The 17,180-nt window shown below is 41.7% G+C and overlaps 1 protein-coding gene across 7 annotated transcripts in view; it reads right to left on the reverse strand.

Annotated features, from left to right (window-relative positions):
- Cfap20dc (CFAP20 domain containing) overlaps positions 1-17,180 on the reverse strand; it is a 235,166-nt gene that overhangs the window by 185,820 nt on the left and 32,166 nt on the right. Inside the window, exon 1 of one of the 7 annotated variants that reach the window (XM_006518107.1) lies at positions 789-810. The exons of the other annotated variants lie outside the window; for them this stretch is intronic. The gene's annotated coding sequence lies outside the window, so the exon portion shown is untranslated. Of the gene's footprint in view, positions 1-788; positions 811-17,180 lie in introns of those variants that run through there. 7 annotated transcript variants of the gene reach the window in all.

Consider the following 17,180-nt stretch of genomic DNA (forward strand, 5'->3'; position numbering starts at 1 on the left):
AGGGTGTGGGATGGGGCCACCCACCCACCTCAAAAATATTAATCCAGATTTCCTCCTGTCTAAAGAAAATGCAGGGACAAGGAGTGGAGCAGAGACTGAAGGAAAGGTTATGCAGAGACTGCCCCACCTAGGGATCCATCCCATCTGCAGACACCAAACCCAGACAGTATTGCTGATGCCAAGAAGCCCGTGCTGATAGGTAGGAGCCTGGTATAGCTGTCCCCTGAGAGGCTCTGCCAGAGCCTGACCAATACAGATGTGGATGCTTGCAGTCAAACATCAGCCTGTGCGTGGGGACTCCAATGGAGGAGTTAGGGCAAGGACTGAAGGAGCCGAAGGGTTTGCAGCCCCATAAGAACAACAACATCAACCAACCAGACTCCCCCCCCCCCAAAGCTCCCAGGGACTAAACCACCAATTAGAGAGTACACGGGGGGGGGGGCAAGCATGGCTCCAGCTGGATATATAGCAGAGGATTGCGTTATCTGGCATCAATGAGAGGGGACCCCCTTGATCCTGTGAAGGCTCAATGCCCCAGTGTAGGGGAATGCTAGGATGCTGCAGAAGGAGTGGGTGGGCTGGTGGGGAGCACCCTCGTAGAGGCAGGGGAGGGGGGAGAAGGGATTTGTGGAGGGGAAACTGTAAAGGAGAAAACATTTGAAATGTAAGTAAATAAAATAACCAATAAAAAAGTTTTTAAAAAAGATTGACAAACATCATAGCATCTTACATAACTGGGCACTTCCTTTTGTTGTTCTATAGATCATCTTTAGATAAATTGAACTGACCTGAAGTGAGACTGATGGCATCTTGCTTGACCTCCCACCTATATTTCCACATAGATAAAAGATAGAATTGAGTCATTAGGTCTTACTGCCAAAAAAGCTTCAATATACTAGTGCAATTAAATGTTTTCATCATCGGAGTCTTAATACAGTCTTCAATACAGACTACAGCATTGCGAATTAATAAAATTTAAGTATTGATTACTCTCAGATTACTCTCACTTCTAGAGTTTATGAGGCCTAAAAGACAGTATAAAGTATTAAGTTCTCATTTGCAAAAACACCCTACACACATCGAATTAGATGACTGCACAGTTTCAGCAAGAGAAATCCTGTTTCTCTTGGCTGTCTCTAACTTTTTTTTTAATCCAGCTTTTGGGCCCCTTTTCCTCCTAGAGAATTGCCTCAACCAGCCTTGATACGAAGGGATGTACCTAGTCCCATTGTCATGTGTGGCTGCTATCACAGGAGGCCTGCCCTTTTCTAAAAGAAAATGGAAGAGAGGCAAGGTGGGGGAGGAATGTGAAGAGAGAAGGGACAGGAAACTCTGGTCAGAGTGTTATGAGAGAAGAATAAATTTTTTAAAAAAGAAAGCTGAAACTATTTCTACAGCTATAAGAGTACTTTTAGTAGTTTGGATATAAGTTAATAGGACAAGGGTAACTATAAGGCAAGTTGCACCTTTCTGCCAACTTCCTCCTGGGTCTCCAGGTGCTGATGATGCAACGAGAGGGCGGGAGAATTTTATTTGCTGAGTTCTAGGATTTCAGCTACCAAGGCTCAATGGGGTCCCAAGAGAGCTGAATATCCTCTGAAGCATTTTAGGTCTTCACAGAGCACTGGGAAGCCGTTCTCAGTTGTTTCTGGGCCAGTGTCTTAGTTAGGGTTTCTACTGCTGTGATAAAACATGATGAACAAGAGCAACACAAAGCGTTTATTTATCTTACAGCTCATAATTCATCATCCAGAAAAAATCAGAGCAGGAACTCAAGCCCAGAGCCTGGAGGGAGGAGTTGATGGCGGCCATGGAGGAATGCTGCTTACTGGCCTTCTTCTGCTTTCTTATTCACTGTAGGACGGCCACTGCCCACCCACAATGGGCTGAGTCCTCCACTTCAATCACCAATTAGTCACTAATTAGGAACTCCGTAAGATTAAGGCAAATCTTATGGAGGCATTTTTCTCAATTGAGCATCTCTCTTTCAAAATGACTGTATCTTGTGTCTAGTTGACAAAAAAACCTAGCCAGCACAGCCAGGAAGAACCGGATCTTGGACAGCAGAGAATTCCAATGACATCTGGGTCTCCAGGTACTGATGATATGGACGAAGAGTACCAGTGGTCCAAGGGCCTGGAGTGTGAGGTGTAAAACAGAGGAAGACACTAACATTTGGACAGCTTGTCACACATGTGTAAATCTGTTAAATGTGTTTTATCTGGAGTCAGAGTTCTACGTCTGCTAAAGGGATGGACCTGACTGACCTCTTCCTCAAAAGACCTAAAGCAGCAATGAACCAGATCACACTGAAGCTAGGCACAGCTCAGGCTCAGCCCAACCATGAGCAGACGTGGCCTGAAAGAGAAAGGAGTATTCTTTTTCTGGAGGTGAGCTCCTTTTGTCTTAGGTTTTACTTTTCTTTATATGATCAGTCCTCTGACTCTACAGGTTTTATACCAGAGGATTCGACCAACTGTGGATTCAAATATTTGCAGGGAATACCATCTTTATTGTACATACACAACAGGACAGCATGACTATTTACATAGCTCTTATACTATATTAACTATTACAAGTGATGTAGAGATGATTCACAATATACGGAAAGGTGCATGCAAGTTGTATGCAAACACATTTTGGTATCTGAAGAGTCCTAGAACCAATCCCTGTGGGAACTCTGGGGCACCTTTGCACACGCATGCTACATGAATCATTTGAAACACATATGGATGTAAGGAAACCACAATGGTGGGTTGATGAAAGTGTGTGCAGCAGTGACCTGGGTGGGCAACTGTTGAGTAACTGATGAACAAGGGTACATGTTATTCTCAGGGTAGCATTCAATAATCACGTACTCTTAGTACTCAGTGAACGAGTAATGACAACTTAAAATTACTTTCCCTTTTTTCTAAAAATGTATTTCTACAAGCATTTCTAAAAACAAAAAAAAAGACAATAATCTGAAACAAGTATTTCTAGAAAAAAAGAAAAGATAAGGAAAAACAAACAAGCTTGTTTTCTTGTTAGAAAATAAAATATCCTTCAAATTCTGAATAGTTATTTTTTTCCAAATGCTGACTTAGATACCAGAGTAGAAAATTAAAACACAGTTCATCTCTATGTGGATGTCACAGTCTACTAGAAAAGGCAGACCTGTAAATGACTATGAATCAACTGAATAAATGCTGTTACAGAACATACAGAGAATGCTATAGAAACCAGAGTAGATGCTTTAGATCTGCATTCAAATGGAAGAGCCAGGTTCAGGGTGAAGAAGAGCCTAAGTCAGTTTTAAAGAGGCAGTGGCATTTCACAGATGGAGAGAACGGCTACAGAAGAGAAGAAGGAGCCGGAGAGAGCCCTGAGGCTATAAAGTTTGCGGACCCAACAGTCCAACAGTCTTTTTTTTTTTTTTCCTTCTTGGTTTTTTTTGAGACAGGGTTTCTCTGTATAGCCCTGGCTGTCCTGGAACTCACTCTGTAGACCAGGCTGGCCTCGAACTCAGAAATCCGCCTGCTTCTGCCTCCGGAGTGCTGAGATTAAAGGCATGTGCCACCATGTCCAGCTCATAGTCCAACAGTCTTATAGACAGTCTGGGCTCTACAGGAGACAGATAGGGGAAAGGAGTGGGCAGGAGATTTGGCTGGACACAACGATCTGAGCTAGACTGAAGAACCCTGAGAGCACCGCATCACAGATCCTTGGAACCGTTCAGGCCAGGAAGTGATGAAGCAGCTCTGCTTGCTTGGCAATACCTCTGGAGCAACCACGTTGCCACACTGTTTAGAAACTGGTCTCCTTCCCTGGGCTAGGAGCACTGAACAGTGAGGAAGGCTGGGATGGGCCAAGAAAGAAAAGAAGTAAGATTTGAGAGATGAGACCACAGAGATGAAGAAACTTTCCTGACTTCCCCACGGATGTGATTTTCATCATCATAAATACTTATTAGTAATTCATAGTACTCATTTGTAAGTGACAAGGCTTAGCTCATTTCCACATAAGGACAGGTAAACTCTGATTTTAAAATTCCACTGTAGGCTGTGTTTTAAAAGAAAACACATGGACAATATCAAAAAGACTGTGATAATTAACGGTGGAAGAGAAGTAGTCCATCCTTGGGAAAGTGTCAGCCTCCAAGAACATCAGGAATCATAGTTGGGATGAGAATGAGGCTGACTCTCTCAAATCTGGGCAGATGCAGTTCAAGGCAGTCTGCAGCCTCCAGGACAGCAGGAGACTCCTAGTGTTTGGTCCCGTGTTCCAGAGCTCCGCCCTGGGTCTCTGGAGGAAAGAACAAAGCTGCAAAGCCAATCAAACAAACTAATCAGATTAAAGGGGCAAGTGGCTGAGTTGGCCAGGACAGCCATAGACCCAGCTGAACTAGCTCACCTTCCGTGACTTTGGTGTAGCTAGCTAGAGATAGCCACACAATCTGCTTCTGGCAACGCAACGAGCCCTGCCCAGAAAGCTTCAGTTACATTTCAATGGCCGGAAGCAGCTGGGGTCATGGCTATCCAGACCAACACTTTTCAAGAAAAGAGGGAATGAGTATTGGCAGTGAACAGTGTCTGCCACAGCAGCCTGACCTTCTAACCCATGAAGCTGAAATTCTACTGCCAAACTGCTGAAACCCCTGCAAGCTCAGGAAGTGAGAAAAAGCATTTCTTCCTCAGGAGTCAGTTTGTTTTTGCTACTAAAGAAGGTGCAGACACACATCTTTGACTTGAAATTGTATTATCTCAGCATAATATAATTTGAATAATAAGTTTAAGACACGGAGATTTGGGACGTTTACATAAATTGATTGCATACAAAAGCCTTTTAGGAGTCCAAGCAGACAGTTGGTGTTTTATCTATTGTGCATATCACTGGCAATGAAAGTGTGCAAGCTCGCTACAGCTCCAACAGAAGCACACGCACCTGCACAAGCCAGGACTCTGCATGCTCACCACAACGGTGCGGACAAACCAGCTGCTGCTATTTCCCTTCCTGCCCAAATATTTTCCAAATACTGCCCTGTTTTTGTTACTGTAACGAGGTAACAAAATTCACAGAAGTATTTAACAATTGGCTACTATATATATGACAGATTGCTAAATTTACTAACAGTCCTACTGTTCAACTATAAAATCCAAAAAAAAAAAAATGCTACATAAACTCCATGCTTGGTGGCCTTAATTCTAATTTAACTCAAGGTAATAAGAATTAATTTGATCCAAATATTTGCCAACAGGACGAGTTCTGTGATGTATGGAAGGGTGGTGCTGAATTCACTGTTTTCTATTTCTTGCTGCTAAACAACATATCAGCTTGCTCATCTCCTGAAATTGCATAAAACAGATAGGAGAGCTAATTTAAACAGTTGTTTGTGCATTCAATATTTATAACCCGAATCTTGCATGACTGACTGGAAGCAGTGAGTTAGAAGGTTTAGCTCAGCGGCTGCCTGGAGTGATGGATGGCCTCGAAGAATTTCTTGTTCACTGACCAGATCAATCACATAACAGAATGAAAAAAAAAATCAGCCCAATCCAGATTCCCAACATTTCCATCTGTATGCAAAGCTCGTGCTGGAAAGAATGTATCATAAAACAGAATGCGAAGCTACCTAAGAATAATAAAAGCCCACCCAAATGACGTGAAATGTAAATACAAGAAATAAGGTAACAGTGATATTATACTTTTAACTGAATATTAATAAAAATCTTATGACATTTATATTTCAAAAAGTTATGTCAATTTAAGTGGTATTTTGACTGAGCTCAGACACATGAAAGAGAGTAACAGTTTGCAAATTAGTGAAAGGTTTAAATATTTTTGGCAGTGTTTGCGATTGGCTTGTACTTAATCAGACTAAAAGGTAGTGCTGTGACAATTATCATATACTGCTGCTGTTAATGATTTCCACGGTAGTTGAGTCTGTTGGAGTGTGAACAGTCATCTGCTGTTTTAAATTACAGCAATGCACACACTGATGGCTAACCTCAAATGTGTACTGATGGAATCACGGTGCAAATGAGGACCCTTCCTTAACTGTGGTCTAGAGACAGGCCTGACTGACTTATGAGACTCCATGTAAGTATCTTCATCCAGGTCCTCATGGCTGATATCCGGCTAACAGTTTGCAGTCAGCTGTGGTGGGAGAATTTACACCACAGGAATTAGCAAGAGCTACACATGAGAGTCCCTCCTCCCCAAGTGACAGTGCTACCCATCGCCCAGTACATAGCAATACACTCATTGTTTGGACTGAAATGTATGTGTGTGTGTTGGGGTTGAGCACAATAGGCTTGAGAGCTGGTGAACATAAAGTTGATTTCGTGCTGAGGGAGTAAAGGAGAGAGAGGTCTCAGAGCCTGGATTCTCTTCTTTGGAGGCTTAAAATGTCTGAGGTTAGCATCCAGGGTGGTAGACATGTCCTTTAGCATCTTGTTGGGCCCTCAAATGGTAATGTTGTCCCCTTGAGTAAGTTTCCTCCCAAGAGTAGACAGGAGGGAGGAGGACAGGCAAGAGGATCCAGTAAATGACCACACAGAAAGGAGAAAGCACACGGCAATGAAGAGTAAAAGGGATGGAAAGACACAGAAGGTAAGGAAGAGGCAGAAACTGGGCAAGAACGCACGAGGGAGAGCAGGGACAGGGAGAGGGATTAGGAAGCAAGAGTCAGCTCCTAGCAACAGCTCATCGAATCTTACGGCAATTGATTGCCTGCATCTGCCTTGCTTCACAATCTTACAGCAATTGATTCCCATCTGCCTTGCTTCAGGAGTTAGTCTTGTTCCTAAAAAGCTTCCCACAAAGGTAGAAATATGGCATTATACTAAATAAATTACAAGTGGCCTCCTCTACACTTGAACTTCAGATAAGAGGTAAGAAAATGTCTTTAAAATGCTGGTCACTGGGGGCTCTGTTCTTGGGTGTAGTGGTTTGAATAGGTATGGCTTGAATGCTTGGCCATAGGGAGTGGCACTATTAGAAGGTGTGGCCTTGTTGGAGAAGGTGCAGCTTTGTTGTAGGAAGTATGTCACTGCAGGGTGGGCTTTGAGATTTCAGAAGTGCAAGCCATGCACAAAATGGCATTTACTTCCTGTTGCCGGTCATTCAGATGGAGAACTCTAGGCTCCTTCTCCAGCATGCAGGCTGCCATGCTTCTGGTCATGATGATAATGGACAGAACCTCTGAACTGTAAGCCAGCATCAATTAAATGTTTTCCTTTGAAAGAGTTGGCATGGTCATGGTGTCTCTTCACAGCAGTAAAACCCTAACTAAGACACAAGGTCTAAAGTCGAGAGGTGCAACCTCTGTACTGATGCAAGTCTGACCTAAACTTTTAGAAGCCAGACATCGGGGTTCACTAGTGAAGCACTGTGTGAGGAATTCTTGAATGGGTTCTACATGCGTACACCAGACAATAGCTAGGGATGGAGGATGGTAAGAAGACAGATGCTGGGCAGCTCTGCATGGACAGGATGATAGTTGTTTTTTTAACTTCAGTTATATCAGCATCATCTACAAAACTTATTCAAATATGTGTTTTGGGACTACTTTTTCTGAGTAGTGGAATGGGGCATGGGAACGTGCAGATCCAATGTCATTGGTAGATGTATCACACTTTATGAAATGAGAAACAATGTGGGAATGGTTACTTCAACCCTCAGGATGGAGCTATCATACCTGGCATCTTAGCAAGAATTCAAATGAGAAAAAGCATGCTAATACTGAGAGGGCCATCCTGAGAGGGAAGAAGAAAGGCACTATGGGCCAAGCATCCTATGATGCTCTCGGCTGGCTGTGGCAACTATAATTATTTTTAATAGCTAACTTCAAAATTCCTCCTAACTCCTGCTCCAAATCCTTACCTGTAGGGATAGGTCTACTGCAGCCATCTGTATACTAATAGACACAAGTGGGCAGCTTAAATGTCTTAATTAACTACCATGTTCTCAATTAGTTATTATAAAATTAGGTTGGTGAGCCTTGAAATAAACAAGAAACATGGAAGAGGCTATGAGAAAAAAAAAGAGACAGGAGGAAAGGGGGGGGTAGGGGGGAGAAAGCAGAGAGGGCGAAGGAAAAGAACAGGAGAGAGGGAGATGGGAAGGACAGAGGAGAGACTTTATGAATGAATGCATCAAAGCTTTTGAATGCTGGTTTCCACATCCGCCTGCAATCACCGCATCACCTGTGATGACCTCTCTGAGCTTCATGTGGCCATACCATACCAGCGTCTGGTTTCACTGTTTCCAGTCAGCGTGTTGAATGAAGGAATGAGTGAGGTAACTAAATGTCCAACTGCAGCCAGCCCTTCTCCACAGCCTTAGCCGTCACTACTAAAAATTCGTGCCTGTGCAGATGGGACCATGGGTAGATGGGTTCCATACTGTTCTGCCACTGAAACCTCCTCGAAGCTTAAGCTATGCTTCTGTCACCAAGCTGGTAAGGACAAGAAAAGGTACTTAGTTTTTGCTGGCTGCTGAAAAGGTTTCATCCATCTTTCCTATCATATTTTTAACGCCAAGTAAAGATTATTAGTGCTTATTTGCCTCTAGGAGCAACGAATCTAAACCAACACAAGCAAACTCATCTAAAACTGTTGAAGCAGCTCACATCAGTGACCACCACAGAACTTCAAGACCGACTGACTTCCAGGCTGGAAACAGTCCCTAGTGACCCACCTTTTCTCTGATAGTCCCCTTCTGATACACAGCACTGATTTTTATCCTGTCAAATAATGAGCCCAGTTGCAAAGAGGTGCTTCCAGTCCAACATCCCAAACAAAACCCTAAAACTTCCTTAAACTGACTGAGTGCATGTCAGATTCCCACTCCTCAAGAACAAACAAGAAAGAGAAGGACTGGCTCACTGACCTATCAATTAAACACCACTCTAGGACCTGCATATGACCAGTTTTGTTAGATTGCCGATGGGGGAGGTACATAAGCAAAATTCAGGTGATTTAGAGAGAGAAAAATTCAACAAGATTTGCTAGGCAGACAGCCAAGCCTACCACACTTGGATCTTATTTGTGTCATTAGAAGATAACTTAAAATTCAGATTATTGTATAGCCCTCATAGTAATAATTAATTTTAGCAGAAATCACTATGTTAAAGGAAGTGGATAAGGAGCACAGCATTTATGTGGTCCCCAACTGTATCCCCCCAAATGACTAACTATATAGTAACTTCACTATGAGATAATGTGATGGATAGCACTTTAACTAAATGACTCAAACTTCATCCCACATGAATGCCAGCAGTCTCCTGGAACTCTACTGAGAAGGATATAGTACTTGCATACAATTCCTGCCAGATATGAAAACCAGGACTCTAATTAAAATCAGATAACAGACAGATCAAGTAAGGGACATTCTATAAAATAACTGACCTGTACTTTACAAAATGTCATTGATGCAGAAGACACAGAAAGACTAGAAACCACTCCACTCCATTGACATGTGTGTAATCCTGGACCACAGCCATAGCGGCTATGAAGGATGGGATGTCTATAGCATACAACGTAGTACTGTGTCAATGATAAATGCTTTTGAAAGTTTATGTAAATGAATGTCTTTCCTTACTGAGTATACAGCAAAGTCTCCTGCCAGTAGCATCTGTAGACATTTCTGAGCACTTCTACTGCTATTCAGAAGTAAATAGTAGTCAAAGTTTTCATTAGATTCACTCTGTGATACCACCCTTGTCCTAAGTGATGTATTTCTGTTGCCTGGAATCCTAAGGCTACCTCAGTGATATACAAAGTTCCAGGATTAATCAGGGTAGCCTATGCTCTGTACAGTCAAAGTTTAGAATGCACTATTTTCTGTGCTTTCTCTGCTTCCCACATGCAGATGATGTGACCATCTGGCTTCTGGCCTCTGCTGCCATGCTTGCCCTTCCCTACCCTGATGGACACTAGCTGTCTTAGCCTGTTTTCTATTGCTGTGAAGGGATGCTGTGGCCATGGAAACTCTTAGTTTTCAGAGGTTTAGTCCATTATCATTATGGTAGGAAGCATGGCAGTACTCAGTCAGACACGGTGCTAGAGAAGTAGTTGAGAGTACTACATCCAGACCTGAAGGAAGCAGGAAGAAAGGTACTTAGGACTAGCTGGGGTTTTGGAAGCCTCAGAGCCCATCCCAGTGGCATACTTCCTCCAGCAAGGCTCTGCCTATCCCAGAAAGGTCACACCTCCTAATCCCTCTCAAGCATTGAAATGTCTGAGCCTATGGAGGCCATTCTTGTTCACACCATTACATCCCACTCCCTGACCATCAAAGGGTTGGAGTCATATCATAATGCAAAATGCATTTAGTCTATCACAGTCACAAAACTGTTTAAAAGTCAAAAGATCAAAATCTTTTCTTGTAAAATCAAAATTAAAAAGCAAGTCACATACTTCTAACTTATAATGGCAAATAAATATTACCATTCCAAAAGGGAGTAAAGGGAGCAGACAAGGAAATACTAGACCAAAGACTGAAAACTAGCTGGATAAACTCGAAGCTCTGCATCTCCATGTCTGACATCAAAGTGCTCTTCATAGCTCCAACTTCTTTCAGCTTTGTTGAGTGCAACACATTTCTCAATCGTGGGCTGTTTCCACACCAGGTCTGCAGCTTTCCTAAGCAAGTATCCCATGATTCTGGCATCTCTAACATCTTGGCAGCCCAGACTTCACCTTCAAGCTTCACTCAAGGGCCTCTCTGTGCCCTCATACAAGCACTCTCTTGACACATGCCTGACCTTGGCAGCGTTTCTTAGCCGTGGAGGGAGATTCCAAACCCTCTTCTTGTATCCTTGACTGGAAGGCTAGAAGCATATGGCTAAAAGCTGCTGAGTTCTGCTGCTTGCTAGTACTAGAACATGGCCCCCTACTTCCATTCCATTTGCATCAGTGAAGTCTTGACCTGAGGTCACCACTTCCTTTATTCCATCAGTCTTTCCTGTACACTTATCTCCTTGAGCAATGCATACTTCCTGGGGGTCCTTTTCTCCTCAAACTGTGTATTTTTCATTTTTCCTTACTCAGTTTGTTCCTTTTCATTATAGATCTGCACAAAAGTGGTCACTACCAGGCAACATAGTCAATATCAGATTGTTGCAACATCTCTTCTGCCATCACTACTAATCCAAAACTCTTCAATTCAGCCACAGGAAGATATTTTTGGACAAAAGCAAAAAGCAGCTACACTCTTTGCCAAAATGTCATAAGAATGGCCTCTGGACAATATGCTTTCATTCTGAAAACATCTTAAGCGGGTCCTTTACAGGTCAAATCACCCTCAACACCTTGTCTTCCATGCTCCTACTAGGGTGGTCCATTAAGTGTCACGTAAACTGTTCAACTGCCTTTTGGAGTCCAGAGTCCCAAAGTGTTTCATATTTCTCCAAACAAAATCATGGTTAGGCCCATGGCAGCAATATCCCACTCCTAATACCTCTGGGGCCATCTGCATTCAAACTGCCACACCATCAATCTTGAGCCATAAGCTAAAATAAGCCCTTCTCCCTAAGCTGCTTTTGGTTCACGGTATTTTACCACAGCGACAGAGAGTAACTAACTCGGTTGTAGATCTTTGGCCTGACTTCTGCGGCCACTAGTCTTTTCTACTGGGCTGTATGGCTTTATGCCAATACAGGATGCCGTGGTTTCTATGGCTCTGAAATGTGTCCTAAAATAATATATTGTGAGTTTTGCTCTTTTTGTTTGCAGCAGTATTGGTTAATACAGGGTCTTTTGTGCTTCCATATAAATTACACAATTGCTTCTCTTTAGTGCTGTTCTGATGGGAAGCCTGTAGTTCTCTTTGGGCAGTGTGGACAATATTAATCCTTCCAACCTATGATCATGGGATTCTACATTTTAGTGTCATGTTAAATATATTCCATCCAGGAGCACTGGATTAAACAGGTACAAATGCATCTGGCTTTATGTGGGCTCGAGGAATTGAAGCTCAGGTTACTCAATAAGTCATCTCCTTCAACTGCTTTGGGGTTTGGTTTGTTCTTCCTTTTCTAAGCAACTATGACTATTTACTTGAACATTTTAATTCCTTATGTAGGTTCTCGATATTACAAAATACTTACTGCCACTTTTGCTGTACTCATAGATTTGAGAGGTCCATGTTTCCTTTCTTATGTATTTCAAGGAATTAAACCTACCTTTCTTTCTTTCTTTCTTTCTTTCTTTCTTTCTTTCTTTCTTTCTTTCTTTCTTTCTTTCTTTCTTTCTGATTTCTTTTTTTCTTTCTGATTTCTGATTTCAGTGATCCACTTGACCATTCAAAAATGGCATGTGATTGACATGGTTGCACTTATCTTGAATGACAGCACTCAGAAGGCAGAGGCAGATAGATCTCTGTGATTCTAGACCAGCCTAGCTGCATAGCAAATTAAACCTGATTTCACAAAAAGAAAAAATAAGGTAATTAGTTATATCTTCATGTATTCTAAAATTTCTAAAGTTTCTTTTGTGAACTTTCATTCCACTGTGATCAGTAAAGCAACAGGCTATGACTTTGAGCTCTTAAAAACTTGTTTTATGGCCCACTATATATTTATTCCAGGGAACATTCTATGTACCAGTAAAAGGAATATGTGTTCTACAGCTGTCAAATGAAATGTTCTGCAAATGTCCACTGAATCCATTTGATTTATAGTACAGTTTAATATAGATCTTCCTTTATTCTTGTCTAGATGATCTATTTACTGATGACAGCAAAGTCTTAATATGCCCTCTATTATATTACAGTCCATATCTCCTTTTAGGTCTAATAGTGTTTGCTGTATAAACCTCAGTGTGCCAACATGAGCTATATAAAGATTTATAATCTTTATAGTCTTGATGAATTGCTACCTTTATTATTTAGTGACCCTTAACATCTTCTGTGTTTATCTTAAATGCTCTATTTTTTCACATATAACTATGTGAAGCATATGTGCTGTTTTTGCTTGCTAGAGTATTCTACTTGACTGTTAATATACTTTTCTACCCTCAGCCTGTATGTGCTGGCTGGTGAATAAGTTCTTGTTCTGTAGTTTATTGTTGGTCTTGCTTTTTAAACTATTTAGCCAATCTATATATTTTACTGAGAGAATCACTAATGACTTCATGTAGATTAAAATTATTACTGAAAGGTATATACTTATACCTGCCATCTTACTGATTTTCTTCTAGTTGTTTTGAATATTCTTTGATTCTTTTCTTACTTGTGGACTGTAATTTACTTTATTGATAATGTATGATAATTTCTATTTTGTTTTGTATTTATCATTTGTGTAGCTCTTCTTTGAGTAAGTTATACTTTACAAACTATCAACCTGTCTCCCTTCCCTTTCTGGATTCACAAATCTCTCAAACAACTTTTATAAGGCTGGTTTTGTAAATACAAATTCCTTCAGATTTTGTCTTGGAACGTCTTCATTACTTATTTGCTTTTGAAAAGCAGCCTTGACAGATACAGTAACTTAAGTTGACAAATATTTTCTCACTCAGGACTTCCATCCGGTAATAGTGGAAAAGTCATGTGTTTTGGGTGTCAGGGTGACAAGGAGTGGACGTGTGATGATAAATTTTCATTGATGATTTTACTGAATCACTTCCCATTGTATCCATGAGAGTGCTTCTAAAGAGTCTTAATTGAAAGGAAGACCTAATCTTAATGGGGCAGCACCATTCCATGGATTAGGATTCTGTTCAAGAAAAAAGGAGGAAACAAATCGAGACATAGCACTCCTCTCTGCTTTCTGATTGTGGGGGTCACCTCAGATTTCTGTCACTATACCTTTCTGGTCATGATAGAGTGTATCCCTTCCAACTATATACTAAAATAAACTCTATCCATCTATCTATCTATTATCTATTATCTATCTATCTATCTATCTATCTATCTATCTATCACTTTTTAAGATTTTATATGTATTAGTGTTTTACCTGCATGCCTATACGTGCATCAAATGTATGCCTACTACCCAGGGAGGTCAAAAAAGGGTATTAGACCCAAGAAGGGGATTAAGAGATAGTTGTGAACTCCCATGTGGGTGCTGGAAAATGAACCCTGGGCTACTGAGAGACCAATAAGTACTCTTAAGCACTAAGCCACCTCTCCAGCACTAACGATTGCTTTTTACCTCGCCTCTGCTGGACATTTTGTCATTAATGCTCATGCGTTCCCAGCCTACAGAGTTTCCACCGAGAAACCCACTATTAGCTTAGGGAGTACTCAGTACTTCCCTCAGTACTCTTCTCTTGAGGACTCTTAAATCTGTCCTTCTTGTCTGTGTGTTATGGCAAGGTTCTTTTCTGGTCACAAGTCTACTTGGGGTTTTATAAGTCCCCTGTGAATGTATGCTGTATGGTTTCAAGATAAGGCAAGTTGTCTGCTATTATTTAATTCGATAGACGGTCTATGTTCTTAATCCCAATCCCCTCTTCTTTTAGGCATGCCGGGAATATATTTTGGTCATTTAATGTGATCATATCCTGAGGACCTGGAGTGCCCCCTTCATTTCTCCCCTACCTCTTATAGAATACAAAAAAAAAAAAAAGGAAAATTGTATAAAGCTCCAACATCTGTTTGCTCATCTAGTCTGTGGGTGAAGCTTCCGAGTGAACTTCTCACTCAACCCTGCATTGTCTTCCTTACCATGTTTAATGTTTGCATAGAATCTACGGAATCTTAGCAAACTCCTTTAAGTCGTTTTTATTCTTTATCAGGGATTTCATCTATTTAGGTACTTTGGGGACCTGTTACTAGAGTTAACATCTTTAGGATGTAAAATAATTCCTGGATATTTCACATTTCTTATGTTACTATGGTGATATCTGAACACCTGGTAGGACGGCGTTCTCCACCACTTTATGGGCTAGTTCTTTCTGGTTAGTAACTTGCTCTTAAAAAGTGCCTTTTTATGGTATCAGTTTGTTATGCAGCACTGAGTATATTTCCAGTTATGCACCATAGGGTAATACTTCTGTAACTTCTTTGGCTGTGAGTAGTGCAATGTGGGCACACTGCATATCATATTGGAGTTGGGGACCCACAATCTCCAGAAGCCATATAGAAATGTAGACACTAACAGTTCAGACATGTGTGGTATACACAGTGATGGGGTACATCATGTATAACTTCTGCTGGTGGTTGTAGTGGTAGTGCTGATCGTGAGATAGTAGATTTCACTAGGCATTGCTTATACCAAGTTTAATATCTGTCAAGAGCCACTAGCCTGAGCTGCACAATTATGAAAATGGCCCTGAAGCACTTATTCTAGAACGAGATAGTGTGTGCAGACACAGACGCTTCACAGGAACAGCTGGTTTAGAAATCCAAGTACTCTTTTTATGGTAATCACACTGAGCCATCTCAGTTGCTTTTGATCAAAGCCTGGGGCCTACAGACAACAAACACCACAAAGGTACAGCACGCGCATGCGCCTGAGGAGGAATGATGATCAGGTCTCTTCTCTCCTCCTTTCTCCCGTCCTTTAAGCTACAATAGCCCCCAGAGATCAACCAGCAATGGATTGTGTCAGGATCCACAGAATTCTCTCAGCTAAAAGTGTCTGCAGAACAAATAAGAACAGAGGCCACTGCTGGCACTGGGTAAAGTTTCTTTCCCTCCACCCTCTTCTCAGGTTATGCACTTTTAGAGTAGAATTATAGTTAAAGCTCTCTGATTTTTAAAAAGCATGCTCTTATGAGTATGTGTGCATACGGGGGCAGGGACAGAGTCACGGCATATGCTATCTGCCTTAATAGTGATCACAGTGTGTGTGGTGCTGAGGACTGGGATGGCAGGTGAGTAAGTGCTTTCACTATTGGCCCCAGAGAGAACTAACTACTCACGATAGGCCATTACTTGTGTTTGGATGCCCCCAGTCCTTGAGCAGACACTCTCTATTTCCCTCTGTGTTGTAGTACCCATTCCCATTCAATACGTTTATTACAGAAGTATCCCACAGAGCCACACTGGTCCGTGTGGCAGCCATTTGCTGAGCTAGCACAGTGGAATATCTGTGTGCTCACAGCACTGGGAATAGGGAGGACCTTTGCTCTTGCTTGTTCTGCAACCACTTTAGCTCAGAGGAACGTTGTGGATTCAGCCTCAGTCCATTCCTGATTTCTCTCTGGGAGATACTATACCTTAAAGGCAGGAGAAGGGAGAGAGGAGAAAACACCTGACTGTCAGTCATTCCAACTCAGGCATGCCAGCCGGTTAGTCTTCCTAGAGTTGTCCACATTCAGATCATAAGTCCTTTCTCAAGACAGTTCCTACAGCTCACTGAGGAATCACTGTGATGATGTGAAATCCTTTTCAAAGACAGGTTTCTGTGCAGACCTCAAGTTACATATATAGTTGGGCTACCACCTGGGAAGGTTGTTAGTTTCCAATAGCTAGCTAGCTATCATTACTAGTTTCCATGATAGCAGGTTGCTAGAAGTCTTTCTTTCTCTGTGTTCCCATAGAGAAGCACCCACTGTGGAGTCTGAGTGGTGGGCACTGGTGTATTTCATTGCTTTGGTCCTAGGTTTCTGTATCTTAAAATGTTTCCATTTTTACTATTGACTTCACCTGTCATTTGGTTCCTCCTGAGGGGCAGGTGAGTGCTGCGTACCTTTGTTCAGATAATTTGCCATCTCTCCTTGAGATGATTTAATAGAATTCTGACCGTCCACTGAATGATCATGTAAAAGTTATAAAGTTATTTGTTCTTTGTTTTACTTCCCTTGCTAGTTGTGATTCAAACAGTTTACTTCTGTTAATTTTTAGAAATGAGTAAGAGAGTAAATAAACCTGGATTGTAGTAACAGAATTAAGCCTTTGCAATAAAGAGTCAAAAGCAGCTACAGAAATAAATGCACATATAAATATGTCAGAACCCATGATTATGAAGTTAGGCTATCTTATCTTCTTTTTGCAGCACAAGCACTAAAAGACAGCACGGATACCCAGGGAATGGCTGTGGGTTTGCACTCAGTGGGAGAACACTTGCCTACTGGGCATGAAATCCTGGGTTCAATCCCCAACCCTGTATGTGTGTTGAGGGGCGGGGATAAGAGAGTAGAAAGTCAGTTAGCCAGGAGTCTAGGATTTAGACCTGGCATTGACACTAAAAGCCTGAGGACTGTGGGCTGAGGAGATGGCTCGGGCATGAGGACCTGAGTTTGCTTTCTCAG

Source organism: Mus musculus, chromosome 14 (assembly GCF_000001635.26).
Source record: "Mus musculus strain C57BL/6J chromosome 14, GRCm38.p6 C57BL/6J".
NCBI classification, from domain to species: domain Eukaryota; kingdom Metazoa; phylum Chordata; class Mammalia; order Rodentia; family Muridae; genus Mus; species Mus musculus.